The sequence below is a fragment of the Phoca vitulina genome, unplaced genomic scaffold, assembly GCF_004348235.1.
Source record: "Phoca vitulina isolate PV1807 unplaced genomic scaffold, GSC_HSeal_1.0 scaffold22, whole genome shotgun sequence".
NCBI lineage: Eukaryota > Metazoa > Chordata > Mammalia > Carnivora > Phocidae > Phoca > Phoca vitulina.
In genome coordinates this window covers 42740333-42766808 of record NW_022589725.1, presented here as the reverse complement: position 1 = coordinate 42766808, position 26476 = coordinate 42740333, and the positions used below count along the sequence as shown (strand labels likewise).

Below are 26476 nucleotides of genomic sequence, written 5' to 3'. Positions count from 1 at the left end.
CCCCCCCCCCCCCCCCCCCCCCCCCCCCCCCCCCCCCCCCCCGCATCCCGCGCAGACCTTCCAGGGCGATCCTTATTGTCTACAAATTAAAGCGTTTTGCAAATTAGATACCTCCACACAATGCCACGCTAACTGCGCTCACAAGGGAGTTACCTCCAGTGCCTTAAAAATCACACACCGAATTCTTCCAGAACCACTTGGTGGTTAAATCGCCCTGAATAAACCAAGAGGACAGAGCGATGTGAGAAACTTTCTTTCAGGTGGCTGTAAGAGAGTCATGTAAATCTGGGACAGGACGCAGAGCCTGGAACCCATCACAAAGCGCCCCTCGCCCAGGCGAGGATCTCCTTTATGCGATGTGACAGCAGCTTTGTGCGGGATCATAAATAGTTGCCATAAACACAGTTAAGTTCTCCGGGCCGAGCTCTGCCTCCCGCGTCCGCGCGCTGCGGCCGGGCGAACCGGGGCTATTCTTCCCGGAGACTCTGGCCACGGTGATCCCGGCCACCGCACGATCCCACGCCGGCCCCCGGCTCCGTGCCCGCCGCGGCCAGCCTGCAGGCCGGGCGCCCCCCGTCCCCCCCGCCCCACGCGCCCGGGGGTCCCTGGCCCCGGGAACGCGCCGCTCAGGCCCCCCTGCGCCCGCCCACCCGCCCGCCGCCGGCGCCCCCGCCCCCCCCCCAAGCGCCGGCCCGGAGGGAGGGGGTAGGGAGCCCGGAAGGCGGGCTGGAAGGTGCGGAGCCGGGAGGTGCCGGGCAGTCGCGGCCGCGGGGGGCCAGGCCGCGGCGGGGCCGAGGGCACCGGCAGGACGCCGAAGGCACCGGCCCCCCCGGCCCCTACCCGGGCGCGCGTGCCAATTCCGCCGCGCGGCCCAAGTTCGCGGCCCCCGCCCCGAGCCCGCGCGCAGCGCTTACCTCGCCGTGGGCCGCCCGCCGACGCCGGAGGGCAGCGGCGCGGGTCCCGGGGCGGCGGCCGCTCAGCGCCCGCCCAGGCGCCGCTCTTTGTCTGCGCCGCTCCCTCCTCCCGCCGCTCGGCGGACGCTGCCGGCCCGGGCGGACCCCGCCGGCCCGGCCGCCGCGAGCCTCCCGCCGCCGAGCCCTCCCCGCCGCCCGCTCGGCCGCGCGGCTCCGGCCTGACGATCCCCGCGGCGGCGGCGGCGGCGGCGGCGGCGGCGACCCTCCCCCGGCGCGCTGCACCCGCCTCCTCCGCGCGCTTCCTCCTCCTCCTCCTCCCGCCGCTCCTCCCCGGCCGCGCCGCGACACCGCCCAGGGGCCGGCCCGGGCCCGCGCGCCGGGCGGGGGCCCGACACCCACCTGGGGGCGCGCAGGCAGCGCCGGGGCCCGCAGCGTGGCCGGCCTTGGCCACGGCCCGGAGACCAGGCGCTCCCGAACGGCGGGCGCCAGGGGGGTGCGCGGGGCCGGCGCCGACGGGGAGGAGAGGTCCCCGCTCCCCAAACTGCCCGCTCGGGGCGTGGGGAGCGATGGGGGTGAGCCAACGAGAGAGGAAATAAAGGCAGCAACTTCCAGCCTCAAGTGACTGCTGGGTGGCCTTTCCATCCTCTTTTTGTTTGATTTTCTTATCACGACGCTCTAGTTGTTTGGCGACCGGCCCCCTCCCGGAAGCATTCCCACGGCACTCTCAGCAAAGCAGGCCTGTGGTCCATCAGAAAAGTGACTTACATAAAAATGTCACTTCCTTTCTGTAATTGCTTCTGGGCATTTTAATTTATTTGCCTTGTATCTATTTACTTTCCCAAACAGACACTTTCGTACTCCATCATTCTGGTCGGAAGCACTTCTTAAGAGGAAGAGAGGAAACCCAGCCCCTGCCGCCTGCCAAGCCTGCTGTCCAGCTCAAGCGCGCCCACCAGGCAGAATCCTGGAAGGAGCTGCCAGAATGTGGGCCCCCGAAGGAGTTACCACTCCTAGTGGGACTGGTCCAGTCACCTGGCCACACAGGGCCTTACCTGTAAACAAATGTGGAAGATTAAAACCCAAGACGAAGGGGAAAAACAAGTTTTCCTATAACAGGCACGTGCATCCAGATGTCTGTTCTCCAGTCTCCTTCCCATATGGCTTCCCAAAAGGAAATACTACTATTCAAATGATTCTGATTTCCTGACGGAATAGCCTGGATCCATGTTAATGAGATTCTTTCTTAGGCTCCTGGCTTCTCATTATTATTAAGGCAATAATAATTTACCCAAGGCGACAAGGCTATATCATCTGAATCATTCATCCCCTGCCTTGTTCCCAAAAGGAAGTACCCAAGTAGGGTAACCAGAACCAGTATAACTTCGAAGTCACAGGACAGTGTTTGACCATCTGCTTTTTCGACTGTGGAACCTTGTACAGGTGTTTCTTAACCAATCTAAAATCTAACAAATGGAGAGATCATATTTACCTAGCTCCTATGTCAGTCCCTGGCACCCTTCCTGGCTATAGGGAGCACTCAGTAGGTCACTAGTTGGAAGTAGGTACAGTGTACTGAGCAGCAATGAGTCCAAGATCAGGGAATCTGGATAGCCTCCTTCTCTTTGACCTTGGGAGAAAAGATACCTCAGTCCTCCTTTTGTCTTACTAATAAGGAAAGCAGAGTCATAATAAATGGTCTGGCCCAATTTTAAATTAGTTTACCCAAAATACATATAATAACATTGACCCAGTTTTTAACTTGTCTGCTTTGTAAACCACCACTGAATCATGGTTCTTGAACTCCTCTTCCTTTTTCCTTCCTTTACAAAGGTAAAGTCCCCAAGGACATTCGCTATCTAAAACCCAATGTCCCTTTCTTAATCTTTATCCTATGCAGTTTTCAGAAGCACCTGGCATTTCTGCTATTACCTGAAATTCAGTCATCTTCATTTATCTAACACAGCTACCTTTCTGACCTTTCCACATCTGTCCCTTATAGGGCATGTTGTCCTTCCAGCATCTAACAGTAATATTCCCGAAGCAGAATTTGGCCCTTTGTTTTTATTCTGATATGTGCCTTTTTTTTTTTAAGAGAGTTGATCATTTTTATTTATTTATTTTTTGTATGCTCCCAGTCTGGATGTTCAGTGATTAACTCCCAGATCTGTAGCTTTAGAGAGTTCCCCAGCTTGTCGGCAGTCTCTCTGGGCAGCTCATCATCTCTTCAATATCACCAGGTCCAGAATGAAATTTATCTCCTTCCCAAAGTAGCTCCTCCTCCACGGTCTCAGGCTTGGCCAAGAATCCACCAGGCATCTCAACTCCCGGGAGAAACTTCACTGCAATTCCATTTCTTCCTTCCCTCTTCCAAGCTCTCCCCAAGGGCAGTGAGGAGAGGGCCCTAGATGACCTTGGGATCCCTCTCAGTCTAAATCCGCATGATTCTGAGTCCTGGTGATCTTGAAACAGCTCTTTGTATCTTCTTTTTCCTTTCCAGTGGTACCTTCCAAATTTTTACATTACTGATAATACTTATGAAACTTCTTTTAGTTCTTTATATATATATATATATATATATATATATATATATATATATATATATATAAAATCTGTAACTCACACATGATAGTATTATCCTCATTATACACATGAAAAAATGGAAACAGTAAGTGAAGGAACTGGGGTCAGAACTGAACATACTTGACTCCAAAATTCGTGTTTTTTCCAGTACACCCATTACCTTCCAACTAGCCTCCTGTCACTCACTTCCTCCCATCTCCCAAATTTATGCTGGATATCAGTGTCACTGTAGTTTTCCTAAAAATTGCATCTATCTGGCCTCACCCCTGATCAAGAAATAACCATGGCTCCCCATTGCCCACCACAGTTCCTCAAAAGTTCTCTGACAGCAGAAGACTTGAGCGCTTGCTTCTGAGAAAGCTGAGGAACTGAGCCCTAAGAGGCCTATATTCGTTTCCCTGGGACTATCTTAATAAATTACTTCAAACTGTATGGCTTAAAACACAGGAGTTTATTCTCACAGACTTCTGGAGGCGAGAGTCTGAAATCAAGGTGTCAGCATACTCTCTCAGAAGGCTCTAGGGGAGAATCCTTCCCTGCCTCTTCCAGCTTCTGGTGGCTCCAGACATGCCCTGACTTGTGGAAACATCACTCCAATCTCTGCCTCTGTCTTCCCATGGCCCGATCCCCTGTGTGTTCTGGCCCCTTCTCTCTTGCCATTGGATTTAGAGGCCTCCCCCCCACATTCCAGGATGATCCCATCTTGAGATCCTTACTTATAACAGCTACAAAGATCTTTTTTCCAAATAAGATCACATTCACAGGTTCCACATGAACATATCTTTGGGGCCACCATTCAACATGGGGGAGACATTTCTTTCAAGCTGATGTTTTGTCTGAAAATGTATCTCTCTGCATTCCACTCCATTAGTATGCCCTGTTTGTTTTACTATTGAAATGTCTTCAATAATGAAATATTGAAAGTGAAAAAGTATAAACCTGGGGCACCTGGGTGGCTCAGTTGATTAAGCGTCTGACTCTTGATTTCGACTCAGGTAATGATCTCAGGGTTGGGAGATCAAGCCCCGCCATATTAAGATTCTCTCTCTCCCTCTCCCTTCCTCTCTCTCTCTCTCTATAATAAAAAGAAAAAGAAAAGGTGTAAGCCTTTCCCCCCAAATCAATTCAATGTTAAATCCTAAGACTTATCTTTCAAAGGTCTCTCAAACTTAGTCCTACCACAGCAATCTCATTGTTGACTCTGTCCCAATATAAGCTATTTACTCCAGTCACTCTGCTCCCCACCCTGTGCCCCACATAGTCACACCTCAATAGTGCAGACACAGGAAGGAATTCCTCATCCCCCTCCTCTTCCTTCAGAGTTCCATTCAGAGCCCCCTCATTGGACTCATGGGAAACCCAAGGTAGGGTTGAGGGTGTTGGGTCAGGCTTCAGAGGCCTGCAGCCTGCCTACAAGCCCATGACTTGAGATCATTTAACCTCTCTGGATCTCAAATAGAAGTAACACTACTCTTACAAAAAGCTGTGAGAATAAGTGAGATAATGTAAACATGTCTCAACTGTGTGTTTGGCACAAGGTAAACACTCATATCAGCTTTTCTATGACCTTCTATTTCAACGTCCGATTTAATTAAACACACCTGGTATATTTCTATTTGTAAGGCATTATGAGAGATAATTCAGGAGAAATAAGGATAAGTTGAGATTTTAATCTCAGAGGAAGGACAGGACCAGGACACAAATAACTCCAATATAAAACTAGATAAGAAAAGCACCAAGTGAAATATGTTCGGGGAGTCAAAGGAGTCTTTAGATTTTATGAAAGGTGGTGGCATTGGGAGTGGACCTTGAAAGACTTTGGTGGCCCTCCAGCCAGCCCCCTTTCTGGTTGTAGGGTGGCCCCCAGCTGACCTAGGGGGAAGCAGAGTGAGCTTTTCCATCTCCTCCCTCCCAAAAGCCCTGGAAGAATGAATGGTCGGGGATTGACTGGTAGAAACTTCTCACTCAGGACTTTGAAACTGGAGAGTGTAGTAGAGAAGAGGAAGAGATTCAGTTTGCTTTTACGGGAAGAGGAAGAGGAGATTCAGTTTGCTTCTTTACAGAGATGTTAACCTGCTTGGTTCTCGCCCCTTCTCCCAGCTCCTCCAGCCCCACTGCAAGCTACTTGATATCCTTCCCATAAATCCCTGTTCTGCTTAAGGTAGCCAGAGGCTCTTCCCCTTCCTGCTACCCAAACCCCTGAATGATACAAACTATAGGATTTTGAAAGTTAGAGACAGGGAGGAAATTCCCGGTGGAGGGAACTTAGAACCCCAAGCACAGGGGGAATGTGGGAGGATTCCACGGAACAGGGAATCCTGTTGCCCCCAGTTGCCTCAATGGAGCAGAGGATGCCAGCCAAGGATCCAGAGGAGATAAGACCAAGGAGTTACGGTAGTTAAGTGTGGGCATCACCCAGGCTTGGCGGCAGGATAACTCATTAGGTGTGCATACCAAGAACACCTGGAGGAAGGAGAGCGGTAATACGTTTGCATTACTCAGAGAAGTAATAACCCAAACTCAGGTGGAGTCTATGGATGGGCAGTGGTGTAGGAGAAATTAAGGGGAAAGGCTCACAAGGAATTGACAAGTGATCAGATGTGGGGAGGCAAAGGAGAAGGGACATCAAATACAGCCTGAGGGTTCGGATGTGGATGCGTGCGAAGATGATGGTGCCAATATCACCAATAGGAAAGCAGGGTAAACTGGTTTGTGAGGGATAAACAGTTCTGTTTCTGTCCCTTTACTTAAATTTCATGCACATTGTTGCCAACTTACTACACAGAGATTGTTCTATAGGAGGTAGAGATGAGTAAGTGACAGTTCCTGCCCTCCAGGGACGTTTGGCTAGAAGAGTAGCTATCAGTACTCTGGATGCGGAATATTCCACTGGGGTAATGGCCCGTACTGCTCCTTAATTGTGGCATCCATCTTAGCATGGATGGAAACACCCTGAGGGCAGGGACCAAGTCTGCTTTTCCTCAGCAGCTCCAGCACCTTGTCTCCTGTACCCAGTATGAGCAGACTCTTAACACATCTGCAATGATGGATGGAAATTCCTCACCTCCGTGAGTTTGCCAAAGGCAACAGAGGACTATGAGTATTAGTGAGGAGACCTAAAAAGAGGCCTTTACGAACCCACAGTAAGAATTTCAAAACAAATACTGTGGACTTGCAGATTTCACTATTTCATTTTACCTACATTAGTGGAGGGGGATGGGCCAGAAACAGGAGTCTGGAGATGGCATGGTAATTTCTTACCCAAACTCCTAAGTACCTTCTCTTACTTCTTCAGATTTGAGAGGGGACAGGCTAGAAACCCAGGAAATTCATCTCTCAGCAAATGGCAGGATTAAGTTTTTTTTTTTTTAAATCACAAAGAGTAAGGTTCATACAAACCAAAAAAAAAAAAAAAAGACTTTTCCTATGTCTTGTCAATGCAATTCTCCTGCTTCTAGCTCTGAATTATGATCTGGATTTCATGAAACGGCGATGCATTATCTGATTGTTTAAATAAAAGAAAAACAGGTGAGGTGATAGTATAAAGCTGCGTACGATTTAGGGTAAAAAGAAAATTAAAGAGAAGTGTGCTCACACACTGCCCAGTCTGTCCTATGCATTTTGTCCAGGAATACTTACTGTGGTAATAGATCTATGCAGTATAACTTTCAAACTTGTAGTTGGCTTGCTCCAAAATATAAAAATGATCAAACTTTAAATTGTTTGTGATTATTAGCAGCAGGGAAGAATTCATTTTAGATAGGAAAACTTTTAAGAGAGCTCCATAACTTTAGAAAAGCTAAGAGGATTTTACTCAAATTTCCATTTTGAAATCTGCCTTTAGGGGAACATCACATATGAAACATTTCTGTTAGATACAATAAACCCTCAATTAATCAGGATGCCTCAGGAGGGAGGTGTTCTGCTAAATTAAATTTTCAGTTTGGGTAAGGATTAACCAGAAAGCCCCTTTAGCTGGAACATAAGTTGAAATTAAAAATATATGTATATTGCAAGCTGATATCTTACCTTAAAAATTGCAGTATAGTACATGAAATGAGTCTTTCTTTGATGTTGGGGTGCGCATAATGCCTCAGAGTCATCATTCTGAACATGCATCCTCATTTTACAGTGCTGAATGTATGGGAGGCTTGGGTGGAATCCATGTGCCAATATAACTTTTTAAAAAATTAATGAAATTCGTGTGTTTTCCTACATTTGTTACCCTTTTTTCCCTAAAAGAGGGAGATCTCCAGTTAATGAGGGTTCCAGTTACCTATAGTCTAGTTATTCAGTGTTTTACCTGTATATTTTAAAAGGAAGACTTCTAAAATATCAAGCAATTCTCGAGTATTGGTGAAGAGAATGGTGCTTTTATTCACCACATTCTTTACCGAAACACAAATAAGGTAATGAGAAAGTATGTTCTGGAAATGCTGCAATGTGATACTGCTTTCACTTTACTCTTTGTGCTGCGCCGCTCAGAACAGCTCTATGGTCCGTGCATTTGATGGAAAATTTTATGGAAGTGGCTGTTTGAGAAATGAAACTGTGTAGTTTGGTACCTGGTAGTCAGGGACGCCCTCGCTCCCGAAGCCTTCTCCTCCATTCAGTATTCAGTAAACTCTCTGCTTGGAGTCCCCCTCCCCACCCACACACTACTTCTGGGGCACTTAGCCACAAATCCCTTGATTTGTAACCATTTACGTCCTTATGATCTTTAAACAGGACAAATGGATTAAGAGCAAGAGAGATTTCTTTGAATTCCTCAGAATATCTCATACAAAGTTGGCTGTTAATAATGGTTTTTTGAAGGAACGCTATAGGATAAAACCATTTAGAAATATTGTTTTTGTAATGCAGATGTTTACCTGTGTGTATTTTAAGAAATTTTTAATGCTATGATTATTCATTTATTGTGTTCTTACCACTTGCTGAGCATATTGTCTGAATCTCACAACCCATTGAGGGAGGCATGATGATCCCCATCTTACAGATAAGGCTTAAAAAGCTCCAAAAGCTTGTCTAAGGTCACAAAGGTAACAGGTGGTGGTGAAATATTTTTTGTGACCTCTTGTACAAATATTGGCTCACAGGATGCCTGCAAAATACAACCAAGATTAATAAACTACACTTATTTTATTTTCTCATTAAATCACTTTCATGGTGAATTACTTTTCCCCCCATGACTTATTTATTTTATAACTCAAGTTCATACGTTTTGATTCCCTTCAACCATTTCACGCCACCTTCCCCCAGCTTCTGGCAACTACCAACATGTTCTCTGTGTCTTTGAGTTTGTTTTGTTTTGTTTTTAAGAGTCCACATATAAGTGATATCATACAATATTTGTTTTCTCTGTCTGACTTATTTCACTTAGCATAATGCCCTCAAGGTCCATCCATGTTGTTGTAAATGGCAAGATTTTATTTTTTTATATGGCCGAATAATATTCCATGATACACACACACACACACACACACACACACACACACACACACACCACCATTTCTTTATCCATTCTTCCATTGATGAACACTTAGGTTATTTCCAGATCTTGGGTTTTGTAAATAATGCCACAATGAACATCCGAGGATACACATGTTTTTGTTACTGTTTGGTTTTGTTACTTTGGTTTTGTTGGATAAATACCCAGAACTGGAATTGCTGAATCATATGTTATTTCTATTTTTAATTTTTTGAGGACCCTCCACACTATTTTGCACAGTGGCTGCATGAATTTACATTTCTATCAATACTGCACAAGGGTTCCCTTTCTCCACGTCCTCACCAACAATTGCTATTTCTTGTCTTTTTAATAACAGCCATTCCAACAGGTTGAGGTGAGATCTCATTGTGGTTTTGATTTGCATTTCCCTGATGATGAGTGATCTTGTACATCTTTTCAAGTACCTGTTGGCCATCTCTATGTCTTCTTTGCAAAAATGTGTATTCAGCTCTTCTGCCCATTTTTTAATCAGATTGGGTTTTTTTGCTATTGAGTTGTATGTGTTCTTTATATATTTTGGATATTAACTCCTCATCAGTTACATAATTGGCAAATATTTTCTCCCATTTGGTAGTTGCCTTTCCATTTTGTCGATGGTTTCTCTGGCTGTGCAGAAGCTTTTGAGTTTGATGTAGACCCATTTGTTTATTTTTGTTGTTGTTGTCTTTGCTTTTGGTGTCAAATCCCAAACTTATTGCCAAGACAGATGTCAAGGAGCTTACTGCCTGTGTTTTCTTGTAGGAATTTTATGGTTTCAGGTCTTACATTCAAGTCTTTAATCTAATTTGAGTTAATTTTTGTGTATAATGTAAGATAGTGGTCCAGTTTTACTTGCGTGTGGCTGTCCAGTTTTCCCAACACCATTTATTGAAGAGACTGTCCTTTCCCCATTGCATATTCTTGGCTTCTTTGTCATAAGTTAATTCACCATGTGTGAGTGGGTTTACTTCTAGGCTCTCTATTCTGCTCTATTGATCTGTATGTCTGTTTTTGTGCCAATACTGTTGTGATTAAAATAGCTTTGTAATATAGTTCCTAATCACGGAGCATGATGCCTCCAGGTTTGTTCTTATTTCTCAGGCTTGCTTTGAGTATTCAGGGTCTTTTTGTGGTTCCATACAGATTTTAGGGTTGTATTATTTTTTTCCATAAAAAATGTCACTGGAATTTCAATAGGAATTGCATTGAATCTTTAGATTGCTTCGGGTAGTATGGACATCTGAACAATATTAGTTCCTCCAATCCATAAGCACGTGATGTTTTTCCATTTATTTGTTGTCTTCCTCAATTTCTTTCATCAATGTCTTACAGTGTTCAGTATACAGAAGTTTTACCTCCTTGGCTAAATTTATTCCTTGGTATTTTATTCATTTTGATCCAATTGTAGTAGGATTGTTTTCTTAATTTCTCTTTCTGATAGCTTATTAGTGTATGGAAATGCAACAGATTTCTGCATATCGATTTTATATCCTGCAACTCTACTGAATTCATTTATTAGTTTTTTTCTGGTGGTGTCTTTAAGGGTTTCTGTGTAAAATATCATATCATCTGCAAATAGTTACAGTTTTACTCTTTCCTTTCAAAACTGGATGACTTTTATTTCTTTTTCTTGCCTAATTGCCCTGGCTAGGACTTCTAATACTATGCTGAATAAAAGTGGTAAGAGTGGACATCCATGTGTTGTTCTTGATCTTAGAGGAAAAGCTTTTAACTTTTCACCTTTAAGTGTGATGTTAACTGTGGGCTTGTCGTGTATGGCCTTTATTATATTGAGGTATGTTCCCTCTATACATATTTTGTTGAGAGTTTTTATCATAAATGGATGTTGAATTTTGTCAAATGTTTTTTTCTGCATCCATTGTGATGATCATATGATTGTTACACTTCATTTTGTTAATGTAATGTATCACACTGATTAAGTTATACATTGAAGCATCCTTTTATTCCTGGAATAAGTCCCATTTGATCATGGTATAGGATCCTTTTAATATATTGTTGAATTAAGTTTGCTAATATTTTGTTGAAGATTTTTTTAAATCTATGTTCATCAGGGATATTGGCCTATAATTTTCTCTTCCTGTGACATCGTTGTCTTGTTTTGGTATCAAGGTAACATAGACCTCATAAAATGAGTTTGGAAGAGTTCCCTCCTCTTGTATTTTTTGGAGGAGTTTGAGAAGGATTGGTTTAAATTCTTCTTTGAATGTTTGGTAGAATTCACCAGTGAATCCATCTGGTTCTGCACTTTTGTTTGTTGGGAAGATTTTGATTACCGATTTAATCCTTACTAGTAATTAGTCTGTTTCATCATGACACAGATTTCATCATGACACAGATTCGGAAGATTGTATGTTTCTAGGAATTTATTCATTTCTCTCAGTTGTCCTATTGGTTGGCATTTAATTATTCATAGTAGTCTCTTATGATTCTTTGTATTTCTGTTGTTACTTCTACTTTTTCATCTCTGATATTATTTATTTGAGTTCACGCTGAATTCTTAACAGAGTTCCTGATTCTCCTCCACCACACTCTGATTTTATTAAACACTTCTGATGTCTGCAGCAGACCAGGGCCTTGTGGTGTGTGTGTGTGGGGGGGTGGGGTGTGATACCTTCACCCATATGGGCTCAGGCTGGAGGGAAGTACAAGTTCACCAACGTGGCCCTCCAAGCCAAACTGGCTGGGGAATTAGTTTTCTAATGCTGCTGTAGCAAATTACCACAATGTCAGGGACTTAAACAATGCAGATTTATTACCCTACAGTTTTGTAAGTCAGAAATCCAATGCAGGTCTCATTAGGCTAAATTCCAAGCATTGGCAGAGCTGTGTTACCTTTTGTAGGTTACAGGAGACAATTCGTTTCCTTAATTGTCCAACTTCTAGAGGCTGCCCACATTCCTTAGCTTGTGGTCCCTTCCTCATCTTCAAATCCACCTCAAAACCTGTCTCTCTATATATCAAGCCTCACCTAAGGCCGAGGATGACTTTTTTAAGTTTTTTCTGAGCCATCCTTGAATACCATTTAAACCTGATTTCACCAATACACACATATTTCCAGTGTGATATGCCTTAGACCCTGAAATCTCTAAATTTCTATTATTCATAGGTTGATTCTCAAGATCGAGTAGAAAGCAAGTTGCAGTCCATTAAACCACTTTTCCTAACCAGTTAGTGTAAGTGGGAGAAAAAAAATGTGTTGTTATTGAAGAAATTGGTCTAAAACCTGTACTAATTTTATAAACACCAAAGCAACCTAAAAGTAGATACTACTGTTTAATCCAAATGATTGTAGTAGATGCCACATGTCCTCTCCAAAGCCCAGTTGCAGCTTCATTGGACAGATACCCTTCTTCCCTACATGCTGATGTCTTCCTATGTCAAGTGAGGGCAAGGCAGAGTTCTAGAAAGTTAATCCCCCCAAAGCAATCCAAGCAATGGGGAGGTGCATCTGTAAATGGATATCCCAGCTTCTTTAACTCTTGGTGGTACTACATGGAGGCCCCCAGCAGGATTGAGCCCCCGTTGCTCATAGCAGTGACCCACTGGTTACTTTCCTTTCTTTCCCATCTCATATCCCTATTCCCTCCCTGTGCTTCCAGAAACACCTACTCATTTAGTCTGCTAGAACTGCCGTAACAATAGGTGAGTTGAACAACAGAAACTTATTTTCTCACAGCTTTGGGGACTAGAAGTCTGATATCATGATGCCCACAGGGAGGGTCTCTCTTGAGGCTCCTTTCCTTGGCTTGCAGATGGCCACCCTCTCTGCATGTCCTCACCCGGCCTTTTCTCTGTGCATGCATCCCTGCTCTCTCTTCCTCTTCTTACAAGGAGACCAGTTGTATTGGATTAGGGCCCCACCCTTATGACCTCATCTAACGTTAATTACTAATTTAAAGGCCCTCTCTCCAAATACAGTCACATTAGGGGTTAGGACTTTATCGTATGAATTTAGGGGGGATATTTAGTCAGAAACATCTACCAAATAAATTACTTTCACTCAAATCCTTATCTCAGGGTATGAGCCCAAATTAAGAAAGCCATATGCCGATTTGCCTTAGACCCTGAAAAAAGTTGTTATAAAGAATAACACACATACACATACACACACACACACATCTGGCTTGACAAAACAGGCATTCCTGCAGTCAGAGAATGCCACTGAGCATCCCAAGTGAGATTCCATGTAGACTTGGATTGCATAACCCAAGAATAAAAGTCATGTGTGTGTGAGGATTCTCCTTAAAAGAATGTACCTCTGGATTCATGGGATTTTGCTTTTTCTGCATCAGTCCCTTTAACTATGCTATTTACTATTGTTCTGCATGAAGGCAGGCTGAGTGCACAACTAATCTTGACTGATGGGAGGAAATTTAAGAGACAGATTTCTCGGGGCGGGGGGGGTGTCTCATCTCAGGAAGGCCTTATGTGATGTATTTGTTGGGCACATATCTAAAACAGTTTCATGGTAGACTTTTCAGGGTCCTTCCATTATGACCCCTTTTTAGACCATGGCTCATCTTTACCTGTAGGGTCACCGTGGTATGCTCCTGAGCCAGGATACTTTCCCAACCTGTGGGCTGAGCAAACCTCATATTTTGCACATCTTACACATGCATAAACTAGGATTTTTCAAACACATGCAGATGCTGTGGTGACGACTAAAACACAAGTTCATTGTGCAGCGCTCCTGAATTCATTGTAACTTTCAGTCATGTGGTTGTCTAATCAAAGGATATTTAAACTGCTACCACTTACACATGAAGATATTCAAAAAATTATGTAAAAAGGGACCCTCTTACTTAAAATTTTGGAGTCATTGTTCTAATCTGTAACAAAGACATTTCTAACTCAGCTGCCCCTCCATGGATGGAGTCTAAGAAGAACGTCTGTAATCTACTGCCTGTTTACAGCCCTTTGTCTGTTGAAGAGTTCCCTCAACCAGAATTGCCCATGCCTATGGGTCTTCTGTTCTAGCTAACCTGCTCCTCTATTTCTTTTTGTTTGTCTTGCTCTCTTCTTTTGCCAATATTTTTTATTCTCTTCAGGTAGGCTTTCCTCCTCACCCTGATCAGTACTTTCTATATTCCTTAATCCCTTCTTTTAATTGCCAGTTCATGGAAAAGCCTTCTTAACCCCATCCACAAGTATTTCTATCAGGTCTGAAGAACTTTACCCAAATGCAGAGATGGAGCATTTAGACCAGGAGAAGAATCATTCAAATCTACACTGATTCTTAAAGGTTGGTGGCACACAGCGTAGCAGATGCAGCTGGTATCCAGTCACATCCCCTTGGAATACAGCATGGCCCTGCCCACAGGCCTGGCTTCCAACTGCCAACATCTGCAGTGCTTTGCCTTCAGGCTCTCTCTGGCCAATCATGTCTGTTCTACCCCAGCACAGGGCAGGGAAGAAGTACGTGGACATTAACACCATCCAGAGTCCTGTCAGCCAATGACTGATGGGAATTCATTGACAAATACCCAGCTCCCTCACCCCTCTGGAGGGATAACTGAGGTGTGTGTCCTACACCGTTCAGTTCTGGGTGATAAAGCCCCAGACATCCACCGTGGTCACCTGGTTCCTAACAAATCTCATATTGTCTTTTTCCCTTGTATTGTCACACTCCCCTACTCCCTGATGCTGTTTTGTGTGATCTCTTCCCAATAATCTTCTTACACTGCAATCCTTGTCCCTGTCTTATCAGGAAACCCAAATTAGGATGCCCTGGGATATTCTCTGCCCTTATACATTTTAAACCACCTATTTCTAGATTAAAGAAAAAGATAATTTGGCTGTCATCTAGTCCTGCTTGGATTTGTAATTTCATTACCTGGAGTTGACACTTAAGAATCTATGACCTGGGTGCCTGGGTGGCTCAGTTCGTTAAGTGACTGCCTTCGGCTCAGGTCATGATCCTGGAGTCCCTGGATCGAGTCCCGCATCGGGCTCCCTGCTTGGCAGGGAGTCTGCTTCTCCCTCTGACCCTAACCCCTCTCATGTGCTCTCTCTCATTCTCTCTCTCTCAAATAAATAAATAAAAGCTTTAAAAAAAAAGAAAGAATCTATGACCTGGACAAGCCTCTTAATGTTGTTGTGCCTCAGTTCCCTGATTGTAGAATAAGGGTTGGACTGGAGCAGTGATTTTCAAAGTGTAGGGTTCCTCTGAAATAACTTTAAAGATTCTCCAGACAAAAGCAAAATCTGAAGATGAAAAGGCACTCGTAGAATCATTTAAGTTAAATTGCAAAATTTCAGGAAAGGGAGAAGAATACACTGTTGGGTATTGGGAGACAATTCTCCATGGGTCTCTCATGTTTCTGCTCATGTCACAAACAGAGGCCTTGACAACCTTTATTTCAGACTGTCTTTTTTTATTTGTATAGCAGAGAGCCTTTGGAAATAAAGGCAGTGTCTCCCAACATCCAGTGGCAGGTTTCTTTACCGTCCAGTATAATAAAGATAATGCTTCCCTCCAGCGCCATGGTTGAGCAGGTTGGTTAGCTTGTAGCGCATTATAAGAATTCGAGTTCCCTGAGCTTTGGGTTTCTGGGCACTAATGAACACCCACTGCATACATAGCATCTTCTGGACCAGTTAGAGTTAACCCCAAATTATTTGAGAGCCAAGGGGAACCAAAGCGGAGATGAAATTCATGTCATTTGTTATCTGGGAGTATGAAATCCCTTTGTCTCTGATCCAGGAATTTCATGTCTTCTGCCAGCATTCATGAAGCTATGGCGTAACTTTTTAGCTAACAAGTTGGGTAAAATCTCAGACCCCTCACCATACTTAACATGTGGAAAATGTTACTGAATCTTGTATTGTTGGTGTTACCAATGAAATGTGGGCTGATAAAAGGTTTGTACAATACAATGATTACCATTGTCCAACAACAGAGTCTAAAGTAGAATCCAAGAGTACAGACCCAAGATTCTGAAATAATTGGCTTAAAATCGGAGATCAGTAAAATCTTTACATTTCAAATAGGCAAGTGTATGGATTGGTGATTTCTCTAGTTTGATTTTTTTTTTATGTTTTTTTCAGGCAAATAAAAGGGATATTTATCACTTTATAAAACTCTCACCACAGACATATTTGGAGAAGAAAATTGTAACTGCTTAGAACTCAAATAACACACCACAAATAACCTCATAAAAAATATAGCAATGTCTGTATATCGAGTGATAGAAAAACTATTTGCATGAAAATTATTGCCAATGTGTATGCAAGCAGTGTATTTGTAAAACAAGCCCTGGCTATTAACAAAAAGGCAACTTTGACAACTTTATTAAAGAATTGTCTTCCCATTGCAAACTCTTCAGTTATTTACAGTGATAAATGCGGTGAATTCCAGAATTTACTTTTCATATTGAAGTTCACCGGTTATACTGAAGAGAGGCATCAGTGCATGTAAATACTTCAAATGAGACAGAAAATTACTATTGTGTAATAGAAGCATCTTTAACTAAAACTCTCCAATATAGCATGACTGTGCTGTTTGCATGTCTTGGGGATATTTTTAAAGAACTAAATTTGGCAGTGCGAGGCCCCTATGTTACCATGCCTAAAATTACAGTTAAAATGTCAGCAGTGAAACTGAAAGCTAATGTTTGTACTCAACATGCAAAACAAAGTAAATTAGACTATTTAGAAACCTCAAATTACCATCTGACAGAGCTGTGCTACTGTGTCTGATTTTTAAAATATTAATATAGTTTTATATTGTTCGTGGTTATGTTTGAAAAGTATTTCCTGCTCAGTGATAATTAAAATTGTCTTACTATTTCTCTGTTCCCTTACTATTCATCACATTTCTGAATTAGCTTAATTGATGTGTATCCTAGATGGCAAGAAAGCCATTTTTTAAAACTTGTACCTTTGGAACTAGTTGTGTTTGTCAATATTAACTGCTTTAGTTCTGTACAACTAGAAGCAGGGGAGAGGGGCAGAAGACTGCACTTGACATCCATAAGTCCCAATTCCTAAATTTTGTATTCATGTTATTGTTCTCGATGATTTACTTTATAAGTACATGTTATGGATTTGAATGTGTAAGATAAATTTATGTTAACAAAATGCCATATTTTCTGTTGTACACACTAGAGCTTTACCTAAGATTTTATTTTTGTGAGAAGATTTGAGGGGTAAAGAATTTTGAAAATCACTAGACTAATGGGTTTTCAGTTTCTTTTATTTCCACAGGCTTTATTCCTCTAAATTGAATTTAAAACCAACTTTTCTATTTTTCAAAATTATTGAAACAGAACACTGAAATGCTATCCAAATTAGACATACACACCCCCACACACATATTCTTGTCTCACTGTCCCAGCATTTCCTTCTCTGGTGCAATCCAATTGCCTTCTCTAGTCATTGTCTGAATCAGATGTGCCAACTTTTCTGATTATTTGGTTTTTAAGTTCTCATTTGTCTTCCTTCAAGCTGGTTGCTTTTGGTCTCATTCATTGCTCATCTATACTTTTGCAGAAAGATGGATGGAATAATTTACATATAACAACAAAAATGGAAAGCAGGTCATTTTGGTATTTTGTCAACTCTGATAAAAATCTTTTAGTGGAGTAAATATTTAGACTTATTGGCTGGGACAATATTTTAGTTTTTTATGCTGCCATATGAAGATGTCTGTACAGTGAAAGAGTCTGGAGAAAACCTTGTATCACACAATTGAAATATTCTTTATTTCAGATTATGGTGTTATGCCTCAGGCTATGTATTTGTTCTCTTACTGGGTGACAAATTACCCCATAATTTAGCATATAAAGCAACATACACATGTGATCTCACGTTTTCTATGGATCTGACTTCCTGGTGCAATTTAGCAGGATGCTTCTGTCAAGGTCTCTCATGAGGTTACAGTCATGCTATTGTTCAGGGCTGTGGTCTCATCTGAAGGCTCTACTAGGGGATGGAGGCTTTGCTTCCGCACTGACCAGTATGGTTGTTGGCAGGATTCAGTTCCACACAGGATGTTGGACAGAGGGTCTAAGTTCCTCATTGGCTGTTGGCTGGAGCCTCCCTCAGTTTTTTTCCACATGGTCCTCTCCATAGGTCAGTTTACAACATGGCATCTACCTCCTGTCAGTGTGAGCAGGAGAAAGACCACGAGGGGGGGCTCAAAACAGAAGCCACAGCCCTTTTGTGACCTAATATCAAAAGTGACATCCTGTAGCTTTTTCCATATTCTGTTTATTAGAAGCAAGTGACTGGGTCCAGCCCACACTCAAGGGGGAAGGTATTGTACAAGGGCATTACACCAGGAGGTGTGGATCACTGGAGGTCCTCTCTGAGCCAGCTGACCACGGGGTGCTCTGCAGAAACCTCATGCCTCTCCCACAACCTGAGTGAGCCCAAATCACACAATAAGTAGGCCTATGTGGCTGACATCACTCTGTTCCTGAAATTGAAAGGAAATGACAGCTTCCCTGCCCTTATTTGGCCAGCATTTTGTAACCGTCCAATTCAGAACATGGGGATGTTGGTGGCAGTGGTGGAGGGCACACTCACTCCCATTACCATGGACACTGAGTCTCACAGTGTGCCCACCCCAGAACAGGAATGGGCCAGCCAAACTTCTCCATGAGAGCCACAGGACACACCACACAGGCCCAGCATGCCTCTCTCCCTCTGTAATCATACCTTATCTCTACCTGTCAGATTGTTACCACGCCTCAGTGCATATAAAGTGACTTTTTAAGGTTAAAAGAATTCTTTCCCAGAATTGGGGTTGACATACAGCAGGTATACTGCGGCTGAGCCTTCACTGCCCTGACTAGCTGCTGTGGAAGTTTCTGGAAACTGCTAATTGGCGTGTGCCCAGATTTCAGTGCTGTGCTTGCTTCAGCTGCTACTCAAAGTAGGAGCCAACAGTGCCAAGGTCTCTGCACTGCCCAAGTCCCTGCATCACTCATAGTGGGAGCCGCACGGAGAGCTACCTGACTGGAAGCTCGATTCCCTGTCAGCTACCACTGCTGATAAAAAAGAAACTGCATGATGGGTTAAGTAAAGCACTGGATATATGCATGAAAAAATGTATATTTACATGGAGAAAACCATGTATGAAGAGTTAACTCATATTCTGAAATACAGAGTAGACAAGAGGAGATGATGATCTCAAATTGAAGACAAAGTGGAGTGTCACTCCTCTTGAGAAAAACCCAAGGAAGATGATCTAGAACAATGAGCAAGGAAAGCTCTAGTTTTCATCAATTAGTATTATAACTCAAAATATATATGGTTCCAGATTCATTCCAAGTGCAGATCATGTTTGGCTAAAAGTTCTATTAGGGGTAGAGTCTTGCCTAGCCTTGACGGAACCTAACTACTGGAACATTCCGAGCTCTGTAGGAATGCTAGGGATTGCAGTGGCAATAGCAATTTGATTCCCTGAGATTTCAGCTGCCCCACCTCTCCTCAGTACAGATTGCAGAGGGAGGAAGGAGTTATGCTAAGAGCTATTTTAAGGCTCTGTACATTAACTAAAGAGGCATACCTATTTTTAGCCCAAATGCATAGACTTTCATTACCTTAACCCTAAAACTGAAGATGAGGGTGAGTTGGTGGCCCTTCCTCTTCCATCTTAAGCATTCTTTTTAAGTCTTTAGAAATCGTTCTTGACCTAGAATGTGATGAATTCTGAAATATGGTAATTATCTGTTTATAATGCAAACAATTGGCAGCACATCCTTGATCATATCCTCAATACAAATCCTCAGAGATACTAGAATTCTTCCCCAAGTAGCTCTTGAAACATGCATTATTTTTGACTTACAAAGTTTGGCAGTACAGAGGAGACACCCAACTCTCCCGTCCCCATGCCATAAGCTCAGGGGATTTGTCTTCCACTTTGAGTGAAGGCTGGCTTGACACAAGCTCAAGCAAAAGGCTTAGAGGTAAAACCAAAGAGAGAATTAAAGAGCAGATCCATGATAAAGGGAGTCAGGGCATCCAGAAGACAGACACAGAGTTGGGATGGGCTACTGGCCTCTGGGTTGCTTCCCTTATGCCTAAAAATGATTCCTCGGTGTCTCTATTTTCTATCATCAAATTACAAAATATTAATAATATTTAAATTTACATTTAATGCAACTATATTCCTTTTTAAGTAAATGTGATGCACCAAACTTCAAATGTTTGGAATTGGCAATATAAAGAATTATTATTTTTTTAACTGACATTTCTGACTTAAATAATTTTTAGGGTAGTCTGTTATTATGTGTTTATATCTATTGTACTGTTTCCCATCAAATGTCTTCCACTCAATATTTCTGGAGATCTTTCTTTCCATGGAAACCTATCTTAATGTGACTTTATGATGGAGATCAATGGATAGTTTACAATATGGACATTTGCTTTATAAGCTATTGAAGTAAAATTTATCTGCTCCATAGTGTAAAAAAGGCATGGAAAAGCATGTGCACTCCACTCTTTATCACAAGTTAATATTGTGAAGTACCACCAGGTCCTGGGATCCCTTTCCTCAGGCGGTGCTAAGACCCTCCATTTGGGGCCAATCGAATGGAGCTCTAGATCACTTCTAGATCCTCCCTAGAGCCCGAAGGAGTGCAAGAGCACTCAATTTGCCCACCAGCAGAGGATACCATGAACAGCACAAGCAGATGGCCAAACCCAATGTGACCCTGAGAAGCTTGAGGCGAGACTCCATGGCAACCCATGGCAGTCTGGCTCAACCAAGGAAGATGGACATCCCTGGAGTACCAGCCAGGATAGATGTCATCACCCAGGGAGGTCCCCTGTACCTTCCCCCATCCTGCCCTTGTGGCCTGACACTACACATGCAGAACGACCTCAGGAAAAGTGTTATGTGTACATGTTTGCGTGTCTGAGGGGACACTGAAGTCACTACTGTTAAGTTTCTATCACCAGGGAGCAGAGAGGGGATTGTACTCCCCAAGGAGAAGAGTTATAGATGAATTAAGGTTCCTTTGGTTCCTGGATGTGGGTGTTTTACCGGCAGTTCCTATAGACTTCTACATGAAGCTCAACTTATCAGTTTCCCAACTTTCTAAAATAATCCAAAACCAATTCCAAAAGGACATTTTCATGTTTGCTCAGAAAATGTTCATCATGTATGCTGCAGTGGTACTTTATTTTTAACAGCTTTATTGAGGTATTATACTTGACATTTTGTAAAGTACACGTGTTTAAACTATACAATTTGATGAGTTTTGGCACACTTATACACCGAAGAAACCATCAACGTCATCAAGAAAAGTCAACAGATCCATCATGGACAGTAGTTCTTAATTCTTCAACAGCTACAATGGCTAGAAACAGTAGGCTGAGTAATGGACCCCGAGACTACCTTTACCTTACATGGAAAAAAGGGTCTTTGCAGATGTGATTAAATTAAGGGTCTTGATATGGGGAGACTATCCTGGATTATCCAGGTAGGCTTTAAATGCAATCACATGTGCTCTTTCAAGAGGGAAGCAGAGGGTGATTTGGGCGGACAGAAGAGAAGGCCAGGTGACAGAAGCAGAGTCAGAGAGAGGATGCTGGGTATGCTGACTTTGGAGAGGAAGGAAGGGACCAAGAGCCAAGAAATGCAGAGAATGAAGCTCTAAATGATGCAAAAGGGAAGGAAACATTCTCTCCTGGAGCCACCAAGAGGGAACTCAGTGCCACTGACAGCATGGTTTCAGCCCCGTAAAGCTCAGTCCACCTTACTGGCCTCCAGAACTGAAAGACAGTGCATTTCTGTTGCTTCAAACCACTAAGTCCGTGGTAATTATTGCAGCATCCATGGGAAATGAGTGCAGGTATCTTTTGACTCAGATTGGATCTGAAGATAGAATGGAACAAAGACATGGGTGTAAGCTCCCTTGAGATGCCCCGTGGTCCTCGGCTCCAACGTGCTCTGATTACCTGAATCACCAACAACTCCCTTTCCTGGAATTTTCAGGAATTTCAAGGAATCTACTACATAAGTCTGTTTTTAAAAATTAGATGTCTTATAAACCTTACCCGCCCCCCCCCAATTTTTTTTAAACTAAAGAAATCTCACATCATCCTCTGGCCACAACCCAGACATGATTATCATTTTGGCATCTTTCCTTCCAGGCTTTTTTTTCAAATGCACATTTTACTTTCATAGTTGGTTGTATTTTTTTTTTTTATTGCCCATACAGTTTTTCACAGCTTGTTTTACTCAATAATATTTTCTCCATGTCGCATTATAATTTTTATAATCACTGCATGCGACGTACAACGTGCCCCTAACAAGCATGCCAGAATCCAGCTGTTGGACTTTTTTCTGACTTTTTCATAGAAGGTCTTTAGTAATTGTCTTCCTGTATATTTTTCCATATTTAGGAATATTTTACAAGTAGAGTTTGGAGCAAAGGAAATGAATCTTTTTTTTTTTTTTTAACCTTTATACGCATTTCTAAATTCCTTTTAAGAAATAGAATACAGGAGGTGCCTGGGTGACTCAGTCAGTTAAACATCTGCCTTCGGCTCAGGTCATGATCCCAGGGTCCCGAGATCGAGCCCCGTGTCGGGGGTCCCTGCTCAGCGGGGAGCCTGCTTCTCCCTCTGCCTGCCACTCCCCCTGCTTGTGCTCGCTCTCTTTCAAGTAAATAAATAAAATCTTAAAAAAAAAAAAGAAATACAGTAGAGTAACAGCGAAAGTACAGATTTCACTACATCCTGATCAGAATTGGGTAATATATATATTTTTAATTCAATTTAAAAAGTAAAAAGTGTGGCCACTTTGTTGTTTTCAGTTACATAATTTCAATTACAAGTGAGAATCACTGGTGGGGATCATATTTTGATCATTAATTCTATTTCCCCAATCACAAATGATCTGCTTGTGTTCTTTTGCATTTGGCTATCAAGGTTTAATGTTATTATTTACGCATATGACCTCTTTAGTTAATAAATATATTGAGCATTCTTCTACCAAATTTGTCCTAGTCTACAGATTTTCATTAACGTGCTAAATATTTATTTAGTCATATGTTTCCTTTATAACTTGCTGTGCCACTTCGGTGCTTCGGAAACTATTCCTCTTCAGGGTCTTGAAAAATATTTTATTTATTTTATAAATAAGATTCTTCTGTGTTTAGCTGTTGGAATTTTCTGAAATTGCAGGTAAAATCTGAAGTAAATGAAAACACAATCATTCTTTCTCGGACTGTAATCCCAGTTCCCTCCCTTGCCCCATCTCGTTAGGCCTCCACCAGTCACATTGCTCCTCACTTCCTCCACTTCTTTGAGCAGAAAGTGGGACAATTTTGTGGCAGGCAAAGCGAAGGGCTCATGGCAGCACCTCCCTTACTCTGGCCTCCTTTGTGATCTCTGAGAAACCAGAGCCGCTCACCTCAGCCAAGTTACACCAGAAACCATTTGGCAGCTCTGATGCGCCAAGCCTCAAAATGGCCTTCTGCTTTGGCATTATGAAAATGTCTGCTGTCTGCTGTGGGCATCACCCTCGTGGACCTGCCGCACTCAGGGCAGGGTGCCCCTTTCACTTGAGAGAATTATACCGTCACAAAGTCTTCCTGAGGCCCTTCAGATGTCTCAGGACTTTCCTATCGCTCTCTTCTTCCTGCCTGTCTCTCACTTGTGCTGCCTGGAACTTTATGCATCCCTAAGTGTGGAGACCTCCCCCGGTCAATAAAATTCTCACTGACTATTCTTCACTGAAGAGCCTTAAAAAGAAAATAGATGGCCATTTCTCTGAGAGAGTTTAATTATGATCCTGCCCTATGGCAGCAAGATGAATTAGATGGCATCTCAAATTCTTTCCGAAGGAGCAACTGGGGGACCTCTAAAGCCATTTGTCTAGACTGGAAATGAGGGAAAATCCTAGTTGTCTTAAAGTGGAGAAAGTCCACAGAGTTACGTTTTTCAAAATTTTACTTAGTTTATCTCAGGAAATGGACTCCTACTTTTTTTTTTTTTTTTTTTTTATTTTTTAAGATTTTATTTATTTATCAGAGAGAGAGAGACAGAGGCAGGCAGAGGGAGAAGCAGGCTCCTCACTCAGCAAGGAGCCCGATGTGGGACTCGATCCCAGGACCCCGGGATCATGACCCGAGCTGAAGGCAGACGCTTAACCGACTGAGCCACCCAGGCGTCCCTGGACTCCTACTTTTAAAGCTCTGATAATGCTCAGTCTCAGGCCACTGGTCCCAAGCCTATATATCAAGATTTTCCGAATTCCCAGGGACAGCGTGCCCCTCCCCCGTGCAAAGATGCCTGGAGTTGTCAGGGATCAAGTTTTCCAGAGCTATGGAAACCACTTCTACAAGAGACAGACGTGAGTCCTAGACCTCAGGAGAAACACGATTTTCATTTGCTATTAATTTTTCATCCTTCTTGACCACTTTTGCCCCAGAAATTTCAAACCTTATCAGTCTTTCACCATTCACTCTGTACCATTTTCATTGCAGAAGGCAATGAGACCACTATTCTCTCACATTATAAAAAGTACTTTAGCCTGTTTATACCATGTCTTTGTTTAGATTCCAATATACTAAGGTGTGTTTTGTTTTGTTTTGTTTATTAAGACTTGAGTAGAGAATCTAACCACCTACTTTAAACATAGTCCTACATTTATTTTATGAATGTTATTGTTTTCTTGACAAGAGGGGTTTGGTATCTTAAGATGTCTTTCCAGCCTATATTATTATCCGTTGAGCTAAAAATCATGCTTTACTTTTGTTAATGCATCTGCAAGAAGAAGTAAATGTTTTCTCCTTGAAAACCTAAATAATTTCATTTAGGTGACTTAATTGACAAACAATATATCCCTATTATTGATAAATAATAAAAAAATACAACAGTGAAATGAAGGAAACAATGTTTTTATTTGAATAAATGTGATATTGAGAGAGGGTCAGCCCTAAACAATGGGGACAGGTGTGTCTTATTTAATAAGTGGTGTCTGGATAAGTGTTTGGCAGTTTTGGGGGGTAAACCTACTTAGTTCCCGTAGCACAGATTGGTAATTTCCCTCCAGATCCATTCCCCTCTTCCTCTTTACTAACAGACCCCCTGAGCTTTAGAAGAGCACCTCCATCAACACCTGCTGTGCTCCCCAGTTCCCCGGCAAGTAGGTAAATCATACAACTTCCAAGGCACTTTCTTTACACAGAAAACTGCATGCTTTTGGTTTTCTCTCCCTTCCCATAGACCGGAATTCAGACTTGTTGGTGGCAAATCAGCGGTGGCCACAGGAGAGAAAAACAGCATGGGGACTAGTGTGATTAGAAGGAAGAAGCCTGGGTCCCAGGGTCCCTGCGTGATCTCAGGGAGCAGAGCCTCCTGTCCTTACTGGCCCTGGGCCCTTGACAACAGTTGATCCTCATATAAGAGACTAATTATCAAATTGAATGAACAATTGAATATTTAAAACGGAGGTAAAGACAAAAGATACAAAATATTCAAAGGAGAGGAAATATGAATAGCTCTTGAACATATGAAACAATGCTCAATTTACTCCTAATAGGAAAAAGCAAATTAAAATAGCATTTTTAAACCTCTCAGATTGGTGAATAATTAATACAAAGTGATAAAACAAAAACAGTAAACTTCAAGTAAATAAACAAGGGAAGGGTGCAAATAAAAAATCATACAGAAAAATAAATATTTATTGAAGACAACAAGCCAACATTTCCATATATTCATGGGCAATATTGCCAATATTATGGTGGAATATGTACATTCCAACAATGTTATGAGGAAATTGGGTACAAATCTTATGGAGAATCATAAAATTGTTTTTTTGCTAGCCTTTGTCAATCTACTCAGTGAAATGATTCAAAATATAGCAAATGTATACATGAAAATATTCATAGCGATATCATTAATAATAGTGAAAAATTAAAGTCAAGATGCCCACAGAAGGGAGATGGTTACTATGCAACCACTCAGTGGAATAGTGTAATCATTTCAAATGATGCTTATGAAAACTGCAACACATGACGAGAGGATTGATATATTTTTTTAAGTGGAAAAAGCAAGAGTCAAAACTGCATATACATTAATTTTGCTACTGCATTTTCTATGCCTACGTCAGGTTCTGTATCTTTAGCCCAGATCTGTCTCTTCAGCATGATGCTGAATTTCTGATGGCTATCTCTACCTGTCTACTCCTTATCCTTCTCCAATAAATCTTCCACACTTCTGCCAAATTAATTCATCCACTGTTTATTCAACAAATATTCATTGAGTGCTAATCACTAGCTAGGAATAGTTCCAGAAGCTCGGGATATGCCACTGAACAAAACAAAGAGCGCTGATCTCACAGGGATTATGTTCTTGTCAGGGGAGACAAACAATAAAAATAAGTCAATAACTATACAGTATGTTAGAAGGTGGTTAGTGCTGGGGAAAACAAGAAAAAGGAAAATAGAGCACTGCAAGGTGTTTGGGATGGGGACAGCTCGCAGGGTGACATAGGAGCTCATTGAGAAGGGAG

General features: G+C 42.4%; 1 protein-coding gene across 4 annotated transcripts in view; it reads right to left on the bottom strand.

The window, feature by feature from the left end:
- The window catches only part of NCK2 (NCK adaptor protein 2), a 148824-nt gene extending 147298 nt beyond the window's left edge, over positions 1-1526 (bottom strand). The window contains exon 1 of one of the 4 annotated variants that reach the window (XM_032419833.1): positions 1314-1526. The gene's annotated coding sequence lies outside the window, so the exon portion shown is untranslated. Of the gene's footprint in view, positions 1-914; positions 998-1313 lie in introns of those variants that run through there. The other 3 variants (XM_032419839.1, XM_032419831.1, XM_032419838.1) reach the window with 3 other exon arrangements.
- Positions 1527-26476: the final 24950 nt, after the last annotated feature.